We start from the raw sequence: 10,578 nt of genomic DNA on the forward strand, positions 1-10,578 counted from the left end.
TCTATATATATATATATATATATTACATTTACACATAGATGATCAAATAGTGATACAAGGCGAAAAGATAAAATTTCCTTGTAAAAATGTTTTAGAATCACTACTACAAATACAGATAAAGATCACACTTTTTTTATGTGATGTATGTTTTTTAATCACACTTTTTAAGTTTTATTGAAGTGTGGTCTTTGGGAGTGTGATTAAAAGGGGTCATTTTTAATCACACTTTTAAGTGTCATTAAAAAATGCTTTCATCACATCTTTTAAGTGTGATTAATAATATTTAGATCACACCTTTTAAGTGTGATTAAAAATATTTAGATCACAACTTTTAAGTGTGATTAAAAACATTTACATCACACTTTGTAAGTGTGATTAATAACATTTAGATCACACCTTTTAAGTGTGATTAAAAACATTTAGATCACATTAGATCACATCTTTTAACTGTGATTAAAAACATTTAGATCACATCTTTTAAGTGTGATTAATAACTAATAAAACCTGTGATAAAAAAAAAAGAATTCGACATATTTGAAGAATAATCAATATTATTTTTGTACGCGCATTTGAAGAATGTAATACACACTATATACTATATTTTGAATCACAACCATATATTGAATGGAATAACGTCATATATTTCATAAATGAAAGTTAAATGTTCAAAAGTATATACAAAGAAATTAATAAAAAAAATTTAACTGTGATTACATATATTAAAAAATTTAAAAAAACTTGAAAAAACTAAGTTCTTGAATGCTTTCAAAGCCATGTGGTTCGGCTCGTCAAAAGGTAAGTATCAAACCATAAGAACAAACAGAATGACCCCACAAGACCATATATCAGCTGTTGTACCATCATAACCTTTATTAGTGAGCACCTGATAGAAAGGGGAAAAAAAAGAAAGAAAGAAGTATCACAAATGCAAGAAACTAATAAGAAAAGGAAAGTTTTTTTGCATCAAAGCGACCATCCATTTCCATGTCATCATAATTGATACCTCAGGAGCAACATAATTTGGGGTTCCACAGGCAGTGTGAAGCAGCACGTCTTCCTACAGTAAAAAGGTAGTTAGTCTTTGATTAAGCAAAGCCACAGCACTAACTCATATTAATGAATGAGGGTTAGGTTTAAGGCAATCCATAACTTATGTGTCTGAATGACATTGAGATCATATAACCTCAATGTGGATTAGATCAAGTCTTAAAAAATGGTCACTGAATGTTTTCAAAGTGTCGAAATCTAGATGATGCATGATACAGAATCTTATGAAGAAGTCAACTAATAAAACTAAACTGCCTCCTTGATTTGGGGAAACTAATATAAAAAGAGGGAAATGAAAGACACAAATCATAAAAAAAAGTTCATTTCCAAATTAATAGAAACAAGAAATGAACAAGCCACTGAAGGATAGAAGAAAAACTAATGGCCACATTATTCCTAAGGAATTCCTTTTAGAGCAGGACACTGCTCCTGGCTGGAAAGGTAGTTTCTGGACTAGGTGATTTTAGTAAACCAAATAGACTGCAAAATTGACTCAGTGCTGCAACCACTTTTAAAAATTTAACGTTCAATTTATTAACACCGACCTGCTAAAAATCTGCTTTTAGATGAGGAAATTGTTGCAAACTCACATAATACTTACCCGCACTTGCTGGGAAAATGCACTCAATCCAAAGTCTGAAACCTTAAGAACACCAAATGAGTCTAGAAGCAGATTCTCGGGCCGCAAAAGATGCAGGGTAATGCAAATTTCAGAGTCATGGTCAAATAGATAGCCAAAGAAACCAAATTACTGTTAGATAATAAATTCTTTTTTATAGGAAAAAATTAGAATAAATACATTAATTAATCAATGAAACATGTAAGAAAGTTTGTTAAACCTTTTAGTCTCTATGGTACATGCCTCTATTGTGGCAATAGTCTACAGCATTGATGAGCTGCTGAAAATATCTCCTAGCTTCATCCTCTTTAAGTCTTCCTAGTTTGGCCTAGTTATAAAAGGGTCAATAAGGGAATATTATCAGACAAATACAAGACTCGGTACCCACATGATTTACATAAATGAGCCTCAATAGAACACACATTACCATAACAAAATGGTAAACATGACATGAGCAAATGCCTAAATTAAGATGTGATGCATTACACAATTGATTATATTATGAATGAAATTATAGGTACTCAGAGAGTAGAAGCTCAAAAAACAATGCCTTACTATTTTGTCAAAAAGCTCGCCCTCGCCAACATACTCGAGCACAATGTAGATCTTTGTGTTGCTTGCCATAACCTATTTTCAAGCATAGAAAAAGGATGCATTAACATGTAAAACATGAAGCACTTAGACCATCATATTTCTAGTAGTGCGAAGAGCATTCAATTCCTTTTAAATTCTGCTCATAAATATAAAAAAAAAACTCAAAAAATGTTGCAACAAATAGACATATAGGATAGGCTACTAGTAGTTAGTTAGTTACCTTGGCATAGCAATTGACTCTTCTTAATCTGGCTTTCCTGTAAGATGGGCGCACATTAAGGGCAGCAGTCCAGTCCTTGATTGCTCTCTCAAATTGACCAAGTTTGGACCTGCAAGTGGCTCTATTGCACAACAACACTGAGTTGTAGCGGTCATGGTCGGGTCCCTCTCCATATGCAACACAAGCCTCTGAGTATCTTTATCCCCTGAACAAATCGTTACCGTTGGATCGAGCCATTGCCACCGCCCGTGTCCTCCTAACCACCATGTTCACTTCCTTGCTGCTTGAGTCCAGCCGTGCTGCTCTTTGAGCCGCTGCCACCGCATCATCAAATCTGTCAACATATGCCATTGCCCATATATATATTAAAAAAACCATATCTTGGCTTAACAATTCAAAGTTAAAAACAAGTTTAAATTAATAGTATAAGCTTTTTATGTTAAATATACTTGAAAATGTCAACTGTTTTCATGTTTACACTAGACAAAATTATATGCGTAGAAAGTTGCATAGTGAAGTGGTTAGAAAATTAACTGTGTGATGAAGAATCAAGGTTTGTGAATAATGGTAGCAAGAGACAAATTATTGGTTGTGGTATTAGAAATGTTGAGCAATATGTATCCGGAATCAGATGATACAATTGTGAATTTTATTTTACTTATTTTTAAATCACCAGTAGCAAAAAAAGTTTTATAGTAGCTAAATCAACTATAATCAATCATGAACCAATTGTATCAACTGTGAACCAAATCATGAATCAGTTATAAACCGATATACGTGTCGCAAACTGGCTAATATATATGATTTTCATTTCTATTAATTATGGTATTAAAAGGATTAAACCTAATACGTATTGTATCTATGAATATAAAAAATTCTGAGTGAGAGTCATACTCCAAATTAATCTTATCCACGTAGACATTTTATTTTTGATCGCTTGAAACTTTTTCTCTCTTTTCTTTATCCGTAAGTTTTTACCTTTTGAATTATTCTTAAAAAAAACACAATTAGCGTCTTTAACACACTAACAGACTTGCATGACCAATAGGCCCAAAGAATTGAGTGCAATCATCCATGTCAAAATTTGGTCCCTTTGTCAATGCTTCATCTGCTTCTTAAAGCCTATGCAGCTTCAGCAGGGCCTCAGCTTGCAATGCAAAAATCTTACCAATAACCAAAACAAAACACTCATGTCAATTTCAAGCCTATAGCTGTGGCACCAAACCTTGAAAACAGAACATAACATTTAAAGGTTGAAATTGAAGTATATAGCTAACTTGTGGGGCAGAATCAGCACCAGCTGATATGGCGAGCCTGGTTTCTTTCAATAGTGTGTTTCAATCTCGTTGTATCTTGGCCTCAGTACACTTACTCAGATGAACCTGAAGATTTTTAGCTTTAGTCAAGACATCAGGGTCTGATTCAGCACTAGCTTGCTTATAGTGATACATTGCCTTTTTTGCTTCTCCTAATTTGTAATCACAAATATATATTATAACAACAATAGTAATGCCCAATTAAGCATAATGAACATAACTAAATGACAATTGAAGATCTGAAGACTAAAAGATGATTAAAAAAAATTATCATGTTTTAAATAGTTGGAGACGAATTAGTATTGGTCGAAGTGCAGTGATATATAGAGTATTGAAAGATATGTACTGAGAATTTGGTGGCACAATTAAAGATATGAACAATGGCCTCCAATATAGAAAATCAAATGTTGTCACGAACCATTCTTGTTGCAGGTTTCTAAGAAAAACATTCATAGATGAACAATGGCCTTCAAGTGCCATAGAACAATGCAAATGAAAAGATCAAAAACACTAATCTGTTCGATCATGAGCATCTCATCGAATAGAAAAAAGAAAAAAAAGATTAACTCACTAAACATAACAGCTATATAAACAATAAAGGATTAGATTGAACAGCTATATAACAGCTATATAATCTATTCAATTTTGTAATTTATCGAACGCTATAAGGTCCGAATCTATTGTTAAGAAAATTACATAAGAGATGATAGAAATTTGGATATAGAAAATACACATTCATCATTTTTGCAGCACAGAAAAACCAATGCTTAAATCAAATTCTATAGTCTTCTACAAAGCACATCTGAAATTTACCAAAATACGACTATAAGCTAAAATCCACACACATGCTCCAATCTAACATGACAAAAAAATAATAATAATAATTCGAATTCAAAACTAAAATCAAGCAAGTTCAGAGCAAGTTCGTCATTTTCGCAGCATAGAAAATACACAATTAAGAATTGAATGGTTTAGCTTGTACCTGTAGCAAATGAGGAAGGATTGATTCAAACCAACGCTTCATCGAAAGGTGATCTATGGTTGTGACTACAGTTAGTTCAGATGATAAGAAACAAGTGATCGAAGTAGAAAGACAAAGAAGTTGAAATATGAATGAATGATTCGAAGACTCACTAAGAGAGAGAGAGAGAGAGAGAGAGAGAGAGTTCATACTATTGGAGGTCTTTTCTTCAGACGACCATGGTGATCTATAAAGCGAAATCGAGAGAGGGAAATTATATTCTCTTACTCAGATATGATCGAGCGAAATCAGATTTGGGGGAAATGAGAGTCTAGGGCGAAATCAATCTATGTTAGGGCAAAGGAAGAAAAGGGCAAAATAAATAAAAGAATAAATTATCCAGGTTGCTATTGCAAATATTATTTTTTGCGACGGTCAAATAATCAGTTGCAAAAAAATTAGTCACAAAGAGCCACTTTTCTAATAATGATGCTATCTTCAAAAAACACAGAAACCCACCATATGATATCTTAAAAATCATTAAAAAAAAAAAAATTATTCATCATGGTGAACATATAATTTCTGAAAACAGTGATGTTCAGAAGCTAGTTTTGTAACTTAGCCTTGCAAACCAAAGAAATTGGAGATTTATGATCATAGCACCCAATAAATCGAGTTGATTTTAGCTGTTCCATAATATGTACATAGTTCACTTATGCAAGAATGAATATGCTGCCATTTATACCATTAAATGAAAATAAAATATCAAAAGTCACCAATCCTCTTATTTCCCAAACTCTCACCAATCCTCTGATTAAAAAGTAATAGTATATATACAATCACACTTTTAATTAGAAGGTGTGATTAATATATATATATATATATATATATATATAATCACACTTAATTGAAAAGTAACATAAAAAATAAATATTATCACACTCAATCAAATTAAGTGTGATTAAAATATCAATCTAATTTTTTTTTTATCACACTTCCAATAAAAGTGATATTTTTTTTTTTTTGTCAAAGTGTGATCTTTAACTATTTTTGTAGTAGTGAAACGAGAATTACAAGAAAAGTGGTCGCAGTGATTCTATACTCATGCTTGCTTCCATGTGAAATGACTTTGAACATAAAAAGATGAAACAAAAAACAAGCCAGAATATATTCCTACCAGCACTACACCTCAACCAGCCACAAAACACACTACAAAAAGACAAGGCCAAACATACTGATCATCAACCTACTCAAGAGCTCTGGCCCTGTTCACTCTTATTCTTAGTATTCTTGAGCCACGAAAATACACGACTTCCCACTCATTTAATTTTTTTTTTTTTATAATCAAAGGTGTTGGAAAGTTGTTTTATTGTACCAACAAAACACAATTCAACAAATGAAAAACTAAAAAACAAGAGAGAAATATACTATGTTAAGAAACATCACACCAAGAATGACAGCATTAGCAAAACCAAAACTCAAAACGTGCATGAAAGAGCATGTGTATCGATATTGTGTTATGAAACATTTATAACTTGTGTATTTAGTTATTTATTATTTATTTTTTTATTTTTTTTATCACTTTGTGTGTTATCTAAAACTAATTGCAAAGTCCAAAGGCATGTTTTTGCTAGCCCCCATTAATTTGTCCAAACAAGTCTCATGCACACAACATGTTAATGAAATGCTTCAATAGTTTTCTTATCTTTCCTAAATTGCAATGCTAGTCCATTATCTTCCACTTAACTTCCAAAAAGTTGATTACAAATAGCACATATATACATACATATATATACACACTATTTGTAATTTACGAATAAAAAATATGAAAAAAGGATTGTTGAGTTTTAAAATATTGAATCAGTTAATGCAAAGAGTGTGACAAATAATTCACACTAAACAACTTGTATACTTTATATATAGGACAAGTGGTGTGAGTGGTGTTCTGAATTTTTGAATAGTTTGATGATTGAGTAACCTGATTAGCCATTTATAGTTTGATGAAGGTACAAAATTATTATAATAGTTATTGGATATGACAGGTACATGATGAAAAATTGATGGTAATTACTGAGTAAGATTTAGAGAAGAAAGAAACCTCTCAAACTGTTTGAATTTAGTGGCAAGGATGTAAATGATAGTGTAGCAAAATTATGGAATTTCTTGAAATTTAATAAACGCAAGATGGGAAATGCGAGGTATGAAAACTCTGTTGTACTTACTCTCTCGATAGTGAGAAAATGCACGGTGTAGAGCTCCATTCAAGAATCCTTCATCAATTCCTTCAAAGACAAACCTTCAAGAAATAATGAAGACAAACATTGTGTAGACGTCCCTGAACGCCCCGGGAGGATGAGTCCCGTTCTGTTCGTTTGGGCTCACTACAGTTCAGACTCTCGAATTGTCGCGGTTCTTAATCTGAACCAAAGAGTCCAAATCCGGCAAATCGTTTTGGAAAACAGATTTTTAGAAAGAAGTGCCAAACATGGACTGCTTTGCCAGATACAGAGTCGCCACCTAAATATTTTTATGGGGGAATTTAGGAAACCCTGACTCGTTTGCCTAAGGCCACGTGTCCATCATCACCAAAGTTACCTCGGCTCGGGAACTTAGGTACGATTGGGGAAGGTCAGCTATGAGCACCCCCTCTCGCCTGATCAAAGATCGGCCTCTACTAACCATGATATCTTGTTTTGAAAGCATTATGTGTTCCTATTCCAGTTATTAGCCTAGAATTACTATATTATGCGCACAGTAAACAAGTATAGACTAGATCGCCTAATTTGGAACAAAGCATCGCATATCCGTTTGTTTGGAAAATGTTTTGAAATTTGCTACTCGCGAGTAGGCTAAAACACGGATTTTGATGAGTTGTTCCAACTCAAGCAATCCAACCTTCACCCATAGGCATTCAGGCAGTTCATATCACATAAGCATCTAGCCACATGGTAAGCATGCTGTCATGGCAACACTCACACACATGTGGCATGCTAAAGCATAAAAGCTTACTTAGTACTCCAAGCCAAAACAGAAACCAGTTAGTAATCATGTGCATGATCCTAGTTCATGTTAAGATGGCTAATGCAACACATGCAAAATGCAACTAAGATAGGCTCGGCTAATCTACAATGACATGTGAGATGCTACAACTAACACGTATTCAATTTGGAATTGAAGTACAAATGCAGTTAGAATGATGCGCCGAGCCCGGTGCATGCAAAACGAATGAATGGATGCAAACATGCTATCATACTGTATGCTAATTGAAACATGCCCTAGACTAACCATCGAAAGCTAGTGAATAAAAGGGAAGAAAGACGTGGGGTTGGAAGACATGCACACACTCACGCACACTTATTACACAATTGCCCTCGCTTGGAGGGTCCGAAAGAATATACAAATTTACTAACCTACAAGCTAATTAAATATTACAAACCCTTAACTAATTAACAAATTAATTAAGCTATTTAAAGCAGTAAAATGGCCTCAGGAAGAGGGATGCATGCAAGCTTGGATTGGCTTCGCCCGGAAATCCATTGCCATGCACAAGCTGCCTCTGTTTACCATGCTCTGCTCCTCTAGAGGCTGCACAAGTCCCAAGGTATGCTCTCTACACATTGTGGAGTGCCACTGGCCAAGTTAAATAATCACCGGCTAAGGGGATGTGGTCATCGACCACTGGTGTGGCTCTCGGCCAGCAATACATGGTCGGTCGGCACTGTATGTAGTCGACCGGCCAATTCTTCCTGCAGAACCTGTTCTGACAGCAGCAGAGGGTAAAACAAGGCATGACAATCATCTCAAGCAAATGTGTGCACCACCACACCCCTTATCATGTTTATGACTCAAAGGGGCATGGTACTCGATTCTCGGACCACCAATCGCGCATTTCAATGCGTGATGGCCCAAAGAGTCAAAGTGTGCAATTTCAATATGGAATGAAATGCACAAAACAAACAATGAGCCTCAACCTCCATCATAATCAATTCAAGAGGCAAGAGATGCATGCTTAATGTTATGCAACCTAGGCATGGAAGCTAAGCATGCAATATGAGCATGTGAACAAGCAATGTAAACGTGCAAGCATACAAGTTATGCAAACTAACAAGCATGCAAGATGGATGAGCATGCAACGACATGTGGGAATGGTTTTAAACCAAAATGGGCAGCTCTCAAATAGGCCCAAATCAGTGGCCAAATGCCATGGAAATGAGGGCCAAAACACATACAAGCATGCATGCACACAAAGTCCAACACTTAGGCACCAAAGAGCAACTTTTAAGCACACTTAAAAGAGGATAAACATGGATACATGGCATGCATAGAAAGCTCTGAAATCATATTATAGAAGGTGCAAAACCAAGTAAACAAGACAAGCTAAGTATGTAACAATGGTCTAAAACACAAGGCAAGCCAAGGGGGATTACATGGTAGTGTAGACACCCCATTTTTGACCGACCTTAAGACTCAGACGTCACAAGTTGAGTGCTCGGTGATATTGCATATTGTGCTCATTCAGAAGTTTCAGAGCCCCAGCTGCAAGCCTTGCCTCCGGACTTCTAGATTTTTTTGTGCTTTGCCTCGGTTTGCGAACCAAGTCTTGTTTTCTCTGTCTTCTCTTCTCGAAGGGAAGGAGAGGCCTCGTAGACCACCTCTCAGTGGCCATAGGCTACGTTTCACGGCCGTAGGCCAGTTTTTCCGTTTGGATCCCAGTTTTCGATTTTTCGGAGTCGACGGCCGTGTGCCTCGGTTTGGGACCGCCTAACCACCTCAGTTTGCTCCGGTTTTTGGTATACACCTTATTTCCTCCCTTTTGAGGAACACTGTGGCCCGAGAGACCAACTTCGTGGTCGAATGCCACCTCCGGTGCTTAACAGCCCATTTTCGGGGCCCAAGGCCGCGCGTTTCGGTCCCCGAACCTCCGTTTTGCATCCGTTTTGGTTCATTTTTGGTGGAGACCTTATTTTCATTGTTAGAAAGCTTGCAGGAGGGTGAGAGGCCAGCAATTGTTCTGAAAAGCCAGCTTTATTTCTTCATCGCTCTCCGTCGCTCGTTTTCCTCACTAAAAAGCTAATATTGACCACCCCGAGGCCACTTTCTTTAGCCCTAAACCCCATATTTGTGTTGTACACACCTGGGAGGCCACCAATATGTATAGGCCGGCCAGTAATTGTCCTTGACCCTTTTGAACCCCTCTAAAAAGTTGGTTTTTCTCTCTCCTGGTTCACATTTTCTGGGTTTTGACCACATATTTGTGTTGTGCACACATGGGAGGCCACCTTTTTGGGGTGGCCGGCTAGCAATTTTCATTGACCCTTTTGACCCCTGGCCGGCCGGCCACCTGAACCTTTTGAACCTGGCCGGCTAGAATCCCCTCTCCAAATGCCTTCTAGCTGTACCCTCTGTTTTCTCCCAGATTTTGTATCCAGAGAGGCTGCCTTTGGAGGAAAATTTTGAATTTGATTTTTCCCCCCCCATTCCTCCACTCTCTCCCTCTATAAAACCAGCACCTCTCCTCCATTTCTAAGGGTTACAAAAATTGTTTAGGGCCATTGCATACAATCCTCCCTCTCCCCCTCTTCCAAGCCTCAAAACACCCTTGGTTCTTGGCCATTTACACACCAACCCATAGCACAAGGCCTCCATCCTCCATTCTAGCATTTTGGGACTGTTTTGAAGAGGTTGAGAGCTCAGAAATTTGGTCCAAAAGCTGCTGAAGTTTGGTCTTCAAGGGTAAGTCTTCTTCCCCTCTTTTCTTGCCTTATTTTGCTCTATATCTAAGCCATATTTTCTAGCATTTTTGGGCTCTGACCCAAACTGG

The 10,578-nt window shown here is 36.3% G+C and overlaps 1 long non-coding RNA gene across 2 annotated transcripts; it reads right to left on the reverse strand.

Moving 5' to 3' along the window:
- Positions 1–620: 620 nt before the first annotated feature.
- On the reverse strand, positions 621–4,950 carry LOC114320063 (uncharacterized). Of its 2 annotated transcripts, none has more exons than XR_014337002.1 (7): positions 4,779–4,950; positions 3,758–3,862; positions 2,702–2,814; positions 2,481–2,601; positions 2,222–2,293; positions 1,649–1,994; positions 621–1,053 (listed from the first exon to the last, which is right to left on the reverse strand). It is a non-coding gene; the product is annotated as an uncharacterized LOC114320063 (long non-coding RNA). The 2 variants fall into 2 exon arrangements; XR_003649671.2 differs by having other exon boundaries at positions 621–1,057.
- Between the last annotated feature and the right edge of the window lie 5,628 nt (positions 4,951–10,578).

Source organism: Camellia sinensis, chromosome 8 (genome assembly GCF_055761805.1).
Source record: "Camellia sinensis isolate YWXY chromosome 8, ASM5576180v1, whole genome shotgun sequence".
NCBI classification, from domain to species: Eukaryota; Viridiplantae; Streptophyta; class Magnoliopsida; order Ericales; family Theaceae; genus Camellia; species Camellia sinensis.